The sequence below is a fragment of the Manis javanica genome, chromosome X, assembly GCF_040802235.1.
Source record: "Manis javanica isolate MJ-LG chromosome X, MJ_LKY, whole genome shotgun sequence".
In the NCBI taxonomy this organism is placed as follows: Eukaryota; Metazoa; Chordata; class Mammalia; order Pholidota; family Manidae; genus Manis; species Manis javanica.
In genome coordinates this window covers 11,885,920-11,902,275 of record NC_133174.1, presented here as the reverse complement: position 1 = coordinate 11,902,275, position 16,356 = coordinate 11,885,920, and the positions used below count along the sequence as shown (strand labels likewise).

Genomic DNA, 16,356 nt, shown 5'->3' with positions numbered 1-16,356 from the left:
CTGTATAGACATCAGCTGCACTGTTTAGACATGAAGTTGGATGAGTAAAGGGGAAATTTCACAAGTATGGATTCGAAGCTTTTAAATGAGCTTGCCTAATTGGTAGTAGTGATGTAGAGCATCTTGCTGGGAGGAAAACAAATCTTGTATCTGAAAAATGTTCTCTTAGATGTAAAAGCAAACGCAGCTTCAAACAATGTTTGGGAAAATATCTTGGTTAAGGGTTTCGGAAGCACTGTAAGGATCCTGGGTTAGTGCCTGGCACTTGGTAAATTGCTCCACACAATGTAGAAGCCTTGTCAAGAGGTTCCTAAATCCAGCCCGGCTGACCTTAGAACCACCTGAGGTAGGGGGTCGGCGAGCGGTGGCTGGGGACTTGTACATTCCTGGACCCCACCAAACGTCCTGGGGTCAGACAGAGGGCGCCGCTCAGAAGGGCATGGTCTTTCTCTGTTGCTGACTGACCCTTGCCTATGTTTTCAGGGCCGGCCAACCCCCTGTGACAACAGCATTCTGTCTTTGGGCAGGTTATTAGGACTTGGAACCAGCTTACGGTTGGCCTTGCTGATAGAGGGTCCATCTGCCTCTCCAGGGTGATGGCCAAGGTTCTGCTTTGCTCTGAGCCAGTTTCATAGCTTAACTCTCAGAAAGTGACCTTCTTCATGGGGAGTTTGGTGATTAGCCCAGCTTGAGAACTGCTAGCCTGGTCCATTTCTCTGGACCAGATCCTGTCCATACCATCCCAGACAACTTTTGGCCACATGGCCATGACATAGCATCTCAGCAAATGCCATTGGCTCTGGATTATACGTTTATTCCTAGATGAAACCCAATTTTAAAATACAATCAGCTATATGATTCTGTCAAATGACTTCAAATCAAGTTGCATACAGTGCTTCTCAAGGTTTATTTTTGTTTGATATTATTCCGCTAAGTACTTAGGACATCTGACTTCTCCTAGGTGGGTAGGCTAGTGCCATATGTGGCTTTTGGGTCCCTCTTGTGTCCGGATGGTTAAAGGGACAATTGATGATAAGAGATGAGGGTGAACAGTGGTGAGTGAGTGAACAAGAACCGGGCAAGGCTTTGTCCACACACACACACACACACACACACACACACACACACACTGGCTCAGCATCTTTACGGGGACCTTACAAACCCCATTACCCAAGTGGGCAGGTGGCGTGATACTCCCAGGTGGCAGGGCCCGGGACAGAGCCAGCATGCCAGTCCAGCCGGCAGGATTTTCCATGCCATCCAGTTCCCCCACTCGCTTCCACCCAAAGTCTCATCCTGAGTTTTCTTCTTTTTATTATCTCTCCAGAGCATTCTAGATGTTCATGGGTTCTGCTCTGGGGTCCAGCTGGGAGCTCTGGTTCAGCCCCAGCTGGGTTCATCAAGGATCACTCACTTCTCTAAGACGTCCAGCATCAATTTGGAGGAACAGCACAGTTCTAATCTCATTTGGCATGTTTGAGAGCAATCACAGGTAGTGCCATTTGCTTCTGAATTATACACATTTCCCTTCATCTGTAGAATGTAATTAAGAAAAAAGGCTCGACGAATACCAGATTCCAAGCCAAGAGTCTTAAGAAGCTGCCAAAAGAATTGGGTATTAGCAGCCTTTGCTGTGTGCCCTGTGGGCCAGGACTGCTTTCAGCTTCTCAGCAGGAGGATGTGGCTCTGGTGCCCAGAGGCAGGAGAGAGGCAGGCCAGCAGGAAGGCTGCTGCCTCGTGCCCTTCCTATTTTGTAGTGGCGAGGCGGGACCCAGGCTGGCACCCTCAGGGATTCCCGGCTGGGCCTTCCCTGGCTGGCTGTACCACCATGTTCATTAATTTCCTGAAAGGTGGTCTCTGGGCCAGCAGGGCTACTCGCCCTTGGCCCTCTGGGCATTTGGGACCAGAACATGCTTTGTCGTGGGGGCTGTCCCAGGCACTGCAGGGTGTTTAACCCCATCCACAGCCCCCACCCACTAGGATGCCAGTAGAAACGCCCTCCCCTGAGTTGTGAGACAAAACGTGTCCCTAGACATTGCCAAGTGGCCCCCTGACAGCTGGAATGGAATTGTACCAGGGTGAGAACCACCAGCTGAGAGCTGGAGAAGAAACAGGAAAGGAAGGAGAGAGCAGGTGGTGTAGGACGGGGCACTGAGTTGGAAATGCCAGCAGGCACCCTGGAGTTCCTGCCTCCCCACCTGCCTGGGCCTATCAAGTGTGCAGGCCTCCACTACCCACAGCGCCCTTCAGGACTCAGCACCCAGCGTTCCCGTTTACCTGCCTTCAGGGTGTCCCTCCCCGCTGCCTGGCACTGATGCACAGTGCCATGGGGCTTGTTCAGGTCCTGGCCCTGCCACCGGGTAGCAAGTCCTCCATTCTTCTCAGGCCTGAGTTTCCTCACCTGTAAAGTAAGGATAATAACAGCATCTCCCTTGTAGGGTTCTTGCTGAGGACTGAACATTCTTAAGCATTTGGGGGAGAACCAGCATATAATAAGCACTCTGTGGAAGTGTTTTGTAAATAAAACATAAATAATCTGGATGAAGAACCTCTGTCAAATACAACCATTCAACAAAGGTTCACTGGGTGCTGAAGCAGGCCCCAGCCCTCCCTTCTAGGTGTGTGGAGCTTGGCCATGGGCCGCCGATAACTTAGGAGTGTGAGGTAGTAAGCCAGCGAGGGGCACAGCCCTGGCCGTGCTCTGCTCGGTAGGCCTCAGTGCTCGGGCGCACACACCATCGGGCCTTGGTGCCCCATCCAGTGCTTGTTACTCCTCATCAGCTGGCTCAGTTTACCCTGTATCAGCTCAACATTCTGTTTGACAGTCACTCCGCTCTATATAGCTTCAGCTATTGACAAAATAAATGGAACCCATTATTCAAAATTTAGGGAAGAATTTGAGGTATACCAGCCTTTGGGTACACGAGTTTGGAACACTGCCCTCCCTCTCTCCCTCTGTTTTCATCCTTCCTTCCATCCTTTCTCCCTCCCTTCCTCCTTCCCATTTTCTCCCTCTCCCTCTCTCTCTCCCCCCCTTCCTCCTGTCCTCCTTCCTTCCTCCAGATAAATAGTCACTGAGCACTACCCATGGACCGAGTGTTATTCCAAGTGCTACAGTGATGAACATGGCAGACAAGGAGCTTACATTCCAGGTGAGATTGGGGACACAGACTATAAATAGAAAGAAAAGAAAAAAGAAGGTAATTTGCAAATGTGATAGATGCTGAAGGAAAGATACCCAGAGACTGATATGAGAGAAAATAACTGCAATAAAGGTAGGGGTTTACAGAGGGTCACAGAATCTTCTATAAGGAGACTTGATTTGAGACTTAAAGGCTGAGAAGGAACCAGCTGGGGAGAGGTCATTCCAAGCTGAGGAAACAGCCAGTGCAAAGGCCCTGAGGCAGAAAAGAGCTTAGTAGCTTCCAGGTAAAGAAGTATTCTGATGGAGGAGGAAAGTGACAGATGAGACTGGAATGAGTTAAAGTGGGGTGGTAGGGCATTGCAGGGCTTGGCCTTCACTCTGAAGTACCATGAGAAGGCTTTGGAGAAGTTCATGCATGCAGCTGAGTGAAGCACGTTGATTTATGTTTGAAAAGAAAGAGGGAATGGTCGACTGTGTAGAACACTGCTGAGATGAGTAAGGTGAGGACCGAGAGCCTCTCAGTGGATCCCGCCACATGGAGGTCAGCCTGACCCCAGCAAGAGCGATTGCAGTGGGGAAGTGAAGAGCAGCTGGGTTCCCTGTACTGTGCTTGAGAGCATACAGCCCCGTGAAGGAATAGGCACTCACATTTGAAGGATCCCTAATTTGATGACATCTCTTAATTGTGCTTTGGTTAGTTTTCAGGGAATTACTTGGTTTTGTCCTCACTTAAGTAAGAGACTACTTAGTGCAGTGATCGCAGTGATGCTGGTGGTGGGAATGTCATCCTTGGCCTCCCAAGACATCACTACCTGCCCCTTAATGCCTTTGGTGATTTTGCAGTTGTAGGACAGTGCCAGCCCAGCCACACACAGCCCTGGACCTCCATGCTATCCATGACCTATGTGCATGGCAGAATGGTTGCCCGAGCCTGGGGCTGCCTGGGACACAGGAGAACGACCCAGGCCCCCTCTCAGTGGGCCAGGCAGAGCTCCGAGGGGTGGCCTCAGCCTCCTCGGTGCCACATTCTGAGGGCTATCTTCTGTGTGGCCTTTCACTTCCAAAGTCCATCCACCTCCTTAACCTTGCCTGAACTTTTAAGACCAAGAATGGTAGGAAATCCCTCAGAATAAATCCTTACAGAGCATTTGACAAAGCATATATAAACTTACACTTGGTGAAAAGTAACTGCAGGAAAAAGTATGTTCAGCACAAGCTTAAATATTGCTGTGCTTGTTATGCAGTCTCCCGTGGCATTTTGGAACCCTGACATTTTTCCTGACTTAATGTTCCCTTTGATTTTTTTTCCTTCTCTGCTTTGATTTTGTAACACAAGAATAATATTTTTTCTGGACTGAACTTCTTATAAGTGGTCTTACCCAGGGAATGTTTTTAAATTTAAAGATGATTCCATTTTCTCTTCAGTACGAAGAAATACATACACATACAAACACGTTTAATAATGTCAGATGGGACAGTTTGACTTTTTAAAAGGCCTATTCACAAAATTTGTTACTCTTGATTCTAGACCCTAATTGGAAGTTCCATCCCTCGAGCATGGTTGCACACACAGTGGAGACTGTCCCTATCACCCACCGGGTAGAGATCCCATCCTGAGGGTCAGGCCTTGGTCCTTGACAAATGGATTCACCCTATTGTAGAGCGCCTTCAAGATGGACTCAAACGTGAATCCTTTCCATTTTCAGAAAGGGAAGGATTTTACCATCCTCAAGTTAAACATCCATCTTCAATGTGGTGGACAAAGGCTTCAAAATGCCCATGCCTTTGTTCTTCCCAGCTGGCAGGATTGGGCCACATCATCAACCACACGGGGGCGCATTTTGCAGTTAAGTCATTCTGGAGGCAGGGCGCTGATAGAGGGCTGCTCTGCTCAAATTCAGTCATTGGGCCCTGCCTTACTGTGATTTTTTTAAATAGCTTAGATGATGGCTGGCAGGACCTTCCTATAATCTTTCCCCTATCTAAAAGAGTCTCTTCTGTGCTGCCACCACTGAACTCTGGGGTCTAAGCTGCGTTCTTATCTGAAAGTCCCAAACCCTAATGAAACAACAAAAGAAAATGTCAGCCTTGTGTGGGGGTACCCTTCACCCACCTCCGGATGAAAAGTGGAATTGCAAGAACACAGTCACCCTGGGAAGTCCACTTTTCCAACTTTTGTTGCCCACAAATTTCTCTCTAATCAGGACTGCTGGCCCTTGGGACAAAGTCCATCCAGGGTCTGTATTGCCTTGGGTGAGTCCAAGAAATATATTTTCTAGGTCAGTGGGTATGAATAATTGCCCTCCAGAAAGCTTATAACCAATTTTGCTTCCCTGTCACTAGAAATTTGCTATCGTGCTGCTTTCACTCATCCAGCCAGCCAGCCAGCCACTTACTGATTCAGCACCAAGACTGTATGCCCGGCACTGTGGACTCATACACGATTTCTAATCAGTTCCCACCCTGGGCGGGGCTTGGTGGGTTTCCTCTGTCTCTGTGAAGAGAATCAAGACTCTTCTCAGTGTGTTGGTCCTCCTGAGGCCTGACGGGGATGAGCCGTCATTCTTGTTGCAAGGAGAAGGGTCCAGACGCGCAGGGGATCCTCACCCCTGGCTGCACATTGGAATCATCTAAGGAGCTCTAGCAAATCCCAATGCTCAGGCCAACCAGGTGTGATTCGAATTTCACTGGGTGTAGGCATGGCCTGGGCATCCAGATCTTTCCAAGTTCCCTGCCGGTCTCCTGTGCAGCCCAAGTTCACTGTCCCTCCACACTCTTCATCCTGGGGTCTGGCCTGATAAGAACATTCCATCAGGTCCCCAGTGCCTCTGTTCTTGACCTTACACTTGTCACTTCAGACTTGATGGCAGGTACTATTCCCCTGATGCCTTGCCCACTATGGGCCCTGGGAGGCCCGCACCATGCCAGGCCTAACACTGCTGAGAAGAAAAACTCGCCTCATTTTCATCTTGTTTATTGTTTATGTATAGGTTAGGATGCAATTCTCACCTTATTTATTTAGCCTTCCACAGCAAGGGTCCGTTGGCTCCTTATCTTTACTTTAATAACAATAGCTAACCCTTACTGAGCACTTACTGTGTCCTGGGAACTGTAGTTTGCATGTTAACTCACTCTGTTGGACAACCTTGCGGCTTATATACTGTTGTCATCCCCATTGTACGGATGAGGTCCCTGAGGCCTAGAGACATAAGGAATATGCTCCTGCGCACGGCCAGTCCGCCGCTGAGCTGGGCGTCTCCATCCTGTCTCATGAAGTGGAGCTCTTCTCCACAAGTTGGAAGGGTTTGTCTTGGCTTCATTGTGCTTCTGCATTGTACTTTCTCGAGTTAGAACTACGCGGGATGAGTACACCCCCAGACAGTATGAGGGTACACCTGCGAGGTCTACCTAGCATCCTGACACTTTCATGAGGGCAAAGAGTGGCTCAGGGCAGAGAGCTTAGCAAGAAAATCATCCACCAGCTCGTCAGCCAATGTTTGAGGTACTCTACTGCATTCACCAGACCACGCGTGGTCTTGGTCTTGTGGAGACACAGCTTAAGTGACTAAAAGCAGATGGGTCTCACCTTGCACCAAGAGACTGAGGTCCCTCTGCCACTAGGACTCACAGCTGCATGCTTTTGGAATTGTCCTCACACAGAAAGAGAGTCCAAGAAAAGCCTGAGTGTGATTCAGAAGCAGCCTGAATCGTCTCTTTGAAGATACGGCGAACTTCTTATCTGCTTATTCTCCTGGGAGAAGTCAGAGGCTCTCGGAAGTCAGTAATTGTGTGATCTCTTGAGTCATAATTCCTGCAGCTGTATCAGGGCCCAATGTGGGGACGCAGGATGCAAACAGCACATGGGTGCATAGCCATAGGCGAGTCGCTGAGTGGAGGGGCTAAAATCTCCTCGGGAAGGAAGGGATTAGCCAGTCAAAGAGGAAAACAGATTTGAGAAATCCATTTACCCCAAAGGTTTAATAAGAAATGCAGGTCCGACTTACTCCAGGGTCTTTAGTCACCGGTCTCTCTCCTGGCTCAAAGTTTCAAAGAAAGGGGATAGGTGAGCCTTTAATCCCTGACCTGAATATTTCCATACACATGATTAGGAATAAGAATTCTTGTCATTTATTGAACTGAAGGGATGGCATTAAAATGTGTCTAAAATTACTAATCTAGTACTTGTATATTTCTCAATTATTTGTAGGTCATTGAGAAAGCTTCTTGCTTCTTCTTACATGATCATAGCGCCCAACTCCAATTTCAAAGATCGTAAAGAGCATATCCTTGATGTTTCTCATGAGAATAAATATCACCTATGATAAGAAACTCATTTGGAAATCTTCACATGGACTTTTACATGGCCCTAAGGCCATTGAAGAATGTCAGAATCCTAATTAGTCTTCAAATAGTCTTTTTTTGCCACAAAGAACTTCCGCTTGCCTGGAGGAACACCATGTCACTAGGGGATTTGTTACCTCATTACCTGAAAGCTACTCAGAGGCATTTGGTGGGATTGGAGGGCCCGGAGGGGCAAGGCATTGTCATGGCAGGTGCACACAACCTTGAACAAAGGAGACTAAATTTTGACCATGCCCTTGCCCCTAACTAGATGAATGGCGGGGCAGGGAGTGGGGGTGGGGGAGTGGTGCCGCCTTTGCTGGGCCTTTGTTTCCTTATCTGTAAAATGGGTTGTACTAGACCATCTGTCAAGTGAAAGTTAGGCCACGTGTGATCTAGTCTCTAGCCTTCCTACTGCTCTGGAACTTGCTCACTCCCTCTGTGACACACACACACACACACACACACAGGTCTTGGAGCACTGGAATGCCATTATGCCACGGTGTCTCCTCATCTTTCAGGGCTTTACCCAAATGACTGCAGCTCAGAGAAGCCTTCCCTGATCACGCTCCCTGAAGTCATGCCTTCCCCACCTCACCCCTCTGCGTCACTTCCCCTGATCACCTTCTGCTCCGCGCCTAGCACCATCAGAAAGTGTGAGACCCTGGCACAGGTTAGACCAAGAGATTGATGGAATGGGAGAGAAAGTCCAGAAACAGACCCACATGTTGCTGAGTTGCAGTTTGCCTTCCTAAAGCATTTATTTTGCTCTTTTCAATTTTATAATATTAAAACTAAAACAGTAGTTTTAAACTAAACAAATAGAAAAAGTGAGCCATGCATAGACCAGTGTCATGACCAAAGACTATGATTATATAAATTCTGTGCACATGAGGTCCAAAAATTTTAAAATGAAGGCTAATTGGGCTGGAGGGGATCCCTACTCCAGCTGAGAGGTTGGCATAGATGACCAGGAAGGGCCTCTGGAGCCCATATGGGATTCTTTGCTGAGCGTTTCCTGGGCATCGGGCAGTTTCTACTTTGCCAGCAGTGGGCATTGTTTTCCCCACTTCACAGGCAAGGATACTGCAGCTCAGAGAGGCTGAGTTGCTTTCCCAAGGTCACACAGTTGGGAAGGGGCAGAGCCAGCGTCTGTGGCAGGCCTGGTCTGCAAGCTCATGCCTGTGCTGGTACATCATAAAGCCTCCCTGGGTTGTAGGAGAGCTGAACGCTGTGAATGGTGGAATGGTCGGGACCTCTGTGGCCTCTCACTAGGGAAATAGATGTTTCCTCTCCACATGCGGAATAGGAGGGAGAGCTTTGCCCTTAAGGAACTTCCAGCTTCTGCTTTTCTGGGTGCCCTACTCCAGAGACCCCCCGCCCCCCGCCGAGGTCTCAGCCGCAGCACTGTGAAACCTCTCCCACAGGGCCCCTCAGTTGTGCAGCAGTTGTTGTCCAAAGACCAACACGTACTGGCTCTTGCTCGCCTGAAGATCCCTCCCCTTTCCCAAACACAAAAATATTGGCATTTCCTGGAAAGCGGTTTTGGCTCATAGCCTGATAGCTATCCCACACTCTTGGGCCAGCTTTCCTTGGGGCCTCTGTTCTTTTATTTCATGGAGAGGTTGTTTGGGGGATGAAGGTGCTGCCTTCTTTTGGATGGAGGTAAAGAGCTCCTGGCAAGTGCCCTGGGGGGTGCCTGCCCACCTCACCACCAGCAACCTCTACTCCCCTTCCCTCTCTCCACTACCACTCCCCTCTCTCCACTAAGATTACAGCCAAGCACACAGAACCACTTAGGATGGGTTTGGGTTTTTTGTGTGTTTTTTGCAGTTCAATAGTATTTTTAAGGTCTCTTTTCCTAAATGAAGGGGAAAATAATATGAAAGCAAATGATTCTTAAGTGGTTAGATGATCAGTCCTGACATTTGTGTGCACCTGGGTAAAACCACCACCTAAAAAAGGGTATGAAACATTCCCATCACCCTAGAAAAGTCCTTCCTCTGCCCCCCCAGAACAACCACTTTCTGAATTCTATCATACATGTTTTGGCCTGTTTTGAGATTTTGTGTCAATGAAATCTTATAGCACGTACACTCTTCTATATGGCTTCTTTTGCTCAGCACAGTATTTTCAAGCCTCTATGTTGTTGCATGTGGCAGGAGTTTATAGCTTTTATTGCTGAGTAGAAGTCCATTGTGTGGGTGTTGTTCAGTGTGTTTATTCATTCACCTGTTGACAGACATCTGGGTTGTTTCCACTTTGTGGCTCTTATGACCAGACTGCTGTGAACATCTGTGCACAAGGCCTGCAGCAAATATATATTTTCATCTCTCTTGGGAGGATACCTATGAGTGGAATTGCTGAACCAGAGGGTGGCAATTGTTGAACATCATTGGAAACTGCCAGATAGTTCTCCAAAGTGGCTGTACCATTTTACCAGCAGTATATGGGCATTCCAGTTGCTCCATATCCTCACCAGCTTCTGTTCTTTTAGTCTTTTGTATTTGAATCATTCTAGTGGATGTTATAGTATCCCTTAGCTGTTGTTTTTTTTAAAGGACATTTTTAAGAATTTTCAAGCATGTCAGTCAGTGCTAGCTCAGACACCGAAAAGACCCTGTGGAAAGGGAAGCCAACTGTTACATTTTTATGGACAGGAGGTTTCTGCTCATCATCCCTGTCCCTGAAGCAGTCTTTCCGGCCCTGAGGGCTGTGCGCGGGCTGCTGCAGGGCAAGCTCAAGGTGCAAGTCCCAGAGGTGCAGGGCAGGCAGGAGAGTCAGAGTGGAGAAAGGAGGAGCTCCTATGCGGGGAGCTCAGAACCCGCACTGTGACAGCTGCACGACCCGCCTCAGACACTCATGAGTAAGTAGGCCTCAGGCACAGACCAGTTCGTAAACCAGCTCTAGGGAGTCCCAGCTGACTGTCCTTTCAGCTGCTATGAACACACATGGCATGAAAGCTCCATTCAACACAGACATGATAACATTTCCATGGCAGAATTTTGTTACCTTCTAGCTGGCATAGGCCGTCGGGGACCCTCCAAAGCCATCGCCAGGCATGGGGCCAGTTAGGTGACAGGTATCGAAATCATCCAGCGGGGAGCTGGCTACGGGCTTCCCTGGATTCTCCAATGCTCTGCGCACAAGGGCAGGGAGTACCTCTGAGATATTTTAGCTAATCTGTACATCTTGAATATCACTAATGTTACGCATTTCTTACAGTCATCGTGCTAATTAGCAGGCCACCAAAAGAACATTTCGAATAGTCACCATGCTCTGTAGCCAAGCCACCAGTACTGATGGGGACCGAGGGAAACAAGTAGAAGTCGGATAGCTCTCCGGGGCTGGGGCCTTCCTGGTGGAACTCGAGCTGATGCCCCCGGCATTGATGAGAACGCTGGCTGACTGGTTTAGCGCTTCAGCCAAGTCATGGGCAGGACGTGTCCCACTGTAGGTGCTGGCACCATGCTGTGTAGAAAGTGTTCTGATCTGTTCACTTCAGTGCAGCAGTGACCCAAAGTCTTCAGACAGATCGATATTTTGGAGAGAACCCCAAAAAGAGAGCAATAATGTTGAACACAAGGTGAGAGCCTGCTAGTGCAGTGGTGGGTGGACGGGGAGGCTGCTACTGAATGGGCAGTCTTCCCTAGAAAGTCTGTTATGTGGGGTGCCACAGGAAAGCTGGCCCAGATGCGCGAGCCCTGGAAGCTGAGCTCCTCTAAAGGAAGTCCGCAGGGGACTTTCCGGTGAAGAATCTGGTGAGGCTGGGGAAAGGGCAGAAATCTTAGGCCTCCCTGCTCTACAAACCAGCAGAGCATCCAGGGGAACAGGGCGGGGTGGGTGGGTGTCGTGGTGCTGGCACTTGCCTCTGGCCGGTGCCAGGTGCACCGCCTTCTGGGCTCTGTTTGCCTGTGTTGTGCCAGGGCCCTCCCCACCCCACCACTCAACAGATGAAGGCTCCCTGCGGGTCTCCAGAGGGGGAAGCTGCTGAAAGGCCTGCCTCTCCTGCTCTCTGAGGGCAGCTCCATGCCCCCGACCTCTCCCACCCCTGCCAGCTCTGAATGCCACCGAATGGCCGCTTTCAGTGCAGATTTACGTAGGAGTCAAGCAAACCCATGTCACTTCAGGAAGACTAGCCAAAGAGGTCAATGCTTTCAGTGCAGAAAACTTAACATGTGGAAACTCAGAATTGGGCTCTGGGCACATGGGCTGCTCCTGCAGTTATGGTTTTCACTTAGAGGGGTTCAGGATGCTCTGAAGCTGCAGGTCAGCCTGTCCCTAGCACTCACTCTGCACAGACGGGTCCCAGGATGCACTGTGTCAGTTAAGGTAATGCTAGCTGCTATTACAAACAAATCAAAAGTATTATGGCTCAAACGCAATAGAATTTTATTCTTCATTCACGTAAAGCCCCAAACAGATGTTCCTGATAGCAGGTGGCCCTCCTCCAAACCATGATTCACACATGCAGGTCCTTCCATCTTGTGGCTCCACAGTCTCCAACAGGTGGCTTCCAAGAGGTCCCTGTGCATCAAGCTGACAGAAGAAGGAGATTGGAGCATCACGTATGGAAGGTTTGTAGGAGCCAGGCCTGGAAGTGGTACACATCACTTCCACCCACACTCTGTTGGCTAGAACTCAGCAACATGGCCACCCCCAACTGCAAGGGAGGCTGGGAAATGTAGTTTGGGCTGAATAGGAAATGGCTATGGTGAACAGCCAGCCAGTCAGCCACAGATGAAACATATTTCTGGGAAGGATGGGCATGAACTCCTGCCTGGAATGCAAGATGGTTCAGAGGCATAGGAAGGAAGAATTGGACCCCCAAAGAAATGGGTGCATTTGTGTCCATCAGAAGACAGTAATGGCAGCTGCAGTGGTAATGGTGGAGTGAGGAGCTCAAGGCTGGGCTTGCTTCAGGTACAGAAGCAGGCCAAGAGATTCTAGGTGAGAAGACACTTCCCCCTTCTCCCTCCCTTCCTGCCTTACCTTGCTTCCGTCTACCCCCTCACATGATGCCAGAAGTCTTTGCCCTCTCTTTCCCTCTCCTCCTCCAGACCTTCCTTCCCTACACTCAATATTGTTCACATTCTAGAAAGCTCTGTCTCCCTCTCCCATCAGAACAACCATTCCCTGGAGATTTACAACTCAGTTCCTGGAAGAAAAAAACCCCAGCAAACTAAATCACAGCAAGATGGTACCAATCTGCCTGTTTCTGAGAAACTGAGATGGGAAAGTGAATGTAAAATACCTAGCAGGGTACCTGGCACATAAAAAGTAAATGCTTAGTAAATAGTATAGTATTATCATCTTGTGAGTGTGTGTGTGAGAGAGAGAGAGAGGGAGGGAGAGGACGGAGCTAGCAAAGCCGCACAAACGAATCTACTTTCTCTTTCCCTCCCAACTTAACGGTCTCACTACTGAATCGTGTCATCCTGCGAAGATGTCAAAATTGTGTTGGTGGAATTGGCAAACCTTTGGGGCACAAGGTTCATTGCCGAGGGGCAACTTTTAACAGCCACTGGAAGAGCCCGACACCCCGCTAATGTTCACAGCTCCCTCCTTCTCCCTCAAGCCTCACTAGCCCTGGGCTCCGGCCTGGCCAGGCCCCATGCACCTTTGCTCTTCTGCCTTTCTTCCTGCACTTTTGGAAAGTCCCCTCCGTTCCACCATCTTCTCCACTGAAACCCTACCTGTGTGGCCAGGCCAGTTACATATCACCTTCTGGAAGAAAGGTTTGATGCCTGGACCTCAGAGGTGGAGCAGGTGAGGACAAAGCAGAATTGACGTGAAGACTGGCTAGACTGTTAGAGGGACAACAGGTGGCCTCATTCCTACTCCCCCACTGTGGGAGGGTATATGTGTGTGTATGCATCTGTGTAGACACATGCATTCCAGAAGCACCCTTTCCCAAAAGAAAATAGGAAATAGTACCTATGATCCTCATTCTCAACTAGCCAGGTGGTACACAGCAGCTTTTTCCCTCCCCTAACCCATCCTTGTATTGTTTATGCTATATTAGCTGCAACCACAGTACTTGCTTTAAGTTAATATAGTGGGTTTATAGGACTTCAGAAGGCTCACCAACCCCAAAACTCTGCAGAGTGCATTGTTCTGCTCTCGTGAGAGCTCGCCTCCAGGCAGACGGGCGCTTCTGACAAAAGCCATTTGAGATCGTGAGGCACATTCTTGTGAGCTGATTCCCCTGTGGCTTGAAGGTGTTATCATAACAGAGTGTCTTCTTCTTGGGTTATAGAAAGTGCCACCCATTCAGGAAATACCTGGTCATGATAGCCTGAATTGGTGATATTTGAATCTTCACATAATAAGCACTGGAACTTTCCAGGGCATGGCTGGTGTGACAGACATGGTTGGCGCCCTGCATCCACGTCCCCTCAGACTGGTTTCTGTAGCCCAAAGACTGATTACTGCAAAGACCTGTGACTTCCTGAGGAATTTTTCTTTTTTCAGTCTCAGGAGCCCTCTAGGCCCACATGTTGGGCTAGCTGGAAGTGCCAAGGGATTAACACAGTATCCGGGAGCAGCCCTCAACCTGGGATGGATGTGCGTTGGTGAATAAACACCCCAACTCCAAGGCATGAGTTCTGTACTCTCCCAGCATCCCTCAGTGGAACTGAGCCCCTATTGCCTGCAGTGGTAACTTACCTGATAGACTGGTATCCTTCCTTTCCCTGTCACCTGCAGCACTCTGCTATTGGTGTTTTCTGAGATCTCCCAAATAAACTACTTTCAGTCAAATCAGTCTGTGGAGGAGCACAAACTAAGATAACTAGTCAACTGGGTTCACCAAAAACCAACAGCCTGCCCCCTTCTCCCCATCAGCATGTCCTTCACGATCGTCGATGGGCATTAGGTTTTCCACTGTGTCTGTAGCACTGCAGGAGCATGTTGTGCATGGGGGTGCAGTCCTTTGAGAGCCCCCAGCTACTGCATGGAAACCTGGCAAGACAGAAACCAGAGTTTCAGGAGGTAGCCAGCTCAGTGTTTGTTGGTTGAATCGCTAAAGGAATGAATAATTGACTCGCATTCACTTCCTTTCTTAGCTCTGAATGCTTATCTGAGGCCTCATCCCACCCACCTTTTTGACCCTCAAGCACGTTTTAATGGAGCCAGCAACCTCGGTCATAGTTGTAGACTCTTGTCTTCCTTGGAGAGATTTCAGGACAGGAAGGTCCCACGATTGGTATCCCAAACCCCTCAATCAGAGTTTCATTTCTTTGTCTATAACTTTATCACTGACTGAATTGTGTTTATGATACTAATAAAGGAAACAGTCCTTGAACCTATCAGTCATAGACTTCAGTGAGGATGACTTAATCAGCTTTCTTTTGGAAAACCCAATTTTGATGGGGGAAACCCAGTTCTGACTGTGCGAGGAGTAAAGAGTAGGCAAAAATCAAGATCAAGCACCAAAAAATGATAAATCTACTTTTTTTTCTAGAATTGACATCACAGATAATTGACATCACAGTAGGCACCTTCCTTAGGTACCTCTCGTACTGGGGAATAAATTATTATCCTCCCGACCCCTCTGCCTTCTGTGCCACCTCTACCTCCACCCCAGGGCCCAGCCACCAAGCTGCTGTAGTTCCATTGCGTGCCCTTCTGCCAGCCACGTGATGCTCACGCAGTACTTTTCTCACAGCTTCCCTCAGTTTTTCTCTGATGTCTTCCAGCTGAGCAACCTCTCCTCCTCTGGACCTACACTTGCCTTTTTTTATCTTCTCTGCACTTCTTCCCTTCAACTCTTGCCCAGTTATCTCACAGAGTCACCTAGCTTTTCTCTCTCTTTCTTGTCCTTTCTCTCTTCCTCTGCTCTTCCACCCTCCTTTTTGTTCCTCTAGCGAGTGACAAAATGCCCCTAATCCCACTGAGGAGGAGGAAAGGAGGGCTACTTAGGCCTCTGTGTCAAAGGGAATGGAACCTGTAGAGTCTGAAGTGAAATTATGCAGCATAACCAATCAGTGGTAGGTGCTCCTGAGTCAAGATTCAAGATACAAAACACTCTGGTCACCTCTACTTTATCCCCCAGCCTTTCAGCTTGAGCAAGAAGTAGATTTTTGTACTTATTTAATTGCTTTCCCATAGTTCTTTCATTTTCAGTAATGCAAGTCTTATTTTCCAGTTTCACTGCAAACATTTAATATTTCAGCTATGTTGGGAGTTAAGTGCGCGTTTGTGGAAACTTCACCAACAGGTGTAATATTTGTTCCTATGGCAGGATCCTCACCTGACCCTACTGTACCTGATGATGTAATAGCCCACTGCTAGGCTAACACTTCCACACCCGTTGGCAATAAGCCAGTATCGCCTCTGTTGCTGTATAAAGATCTCTGCCCCGTGCTTAGGGTAGAGCAGAGGCTGGAGGCAGCAGCGAAGGCAGAGCCTGGAAAAGAGAGCAAGGGAGACCCAGGAGCGGAGGCAAGGGCTGTGAGGCAGCAGAGAGACCCAGAGGCATAGACCGGCTTGCTGCATGCAAACTTGCCCTGAGGCAGATGGGATTCTAGCATTTGACCTGCCACCATGAAAATAAAGCTGGGTATAAACCCTTTTACCGACAACTTTCCGTTTCCGTTGTTGTTTTTCTGTCTCACCAGATCCAGAGTGAACTTGCCGGGGCTGAGACCCTCAGGCGAGACACATTAATCCTAAGAGGAATGCTTCCCAGTTCATTTTTAAATGAACCTTTGAACAAACAGCGCTTTATCTGGGGAGCTTAACGTACAAAGCCATTGGGAGCATTTCTAATGCTACTCAACGAAGAGGAGGATGTTGATGATAATAGCCATGTTTTATTGAGCACCTTCCATGTGCCAGGCACTGTGCCAAGTACTTGACATAGATTA

At 48.7% G+C, this 16,356-nt stretch overlaps 1 protein-coding gene across 15 annotated transcripts in view; it reads left to right on the top strand.

Annotated features, from left to right (window-relative positions):
- RAI2 (retinoic acid induced 2) overlaps positions 1-16,356 on the top strand; it is a 337,772-nt gene that overhangs the window by 309,569 nt on the left and 11,847 nt on the right. The gene's annotated exons all lie outside the window — the stretch shown is intronic.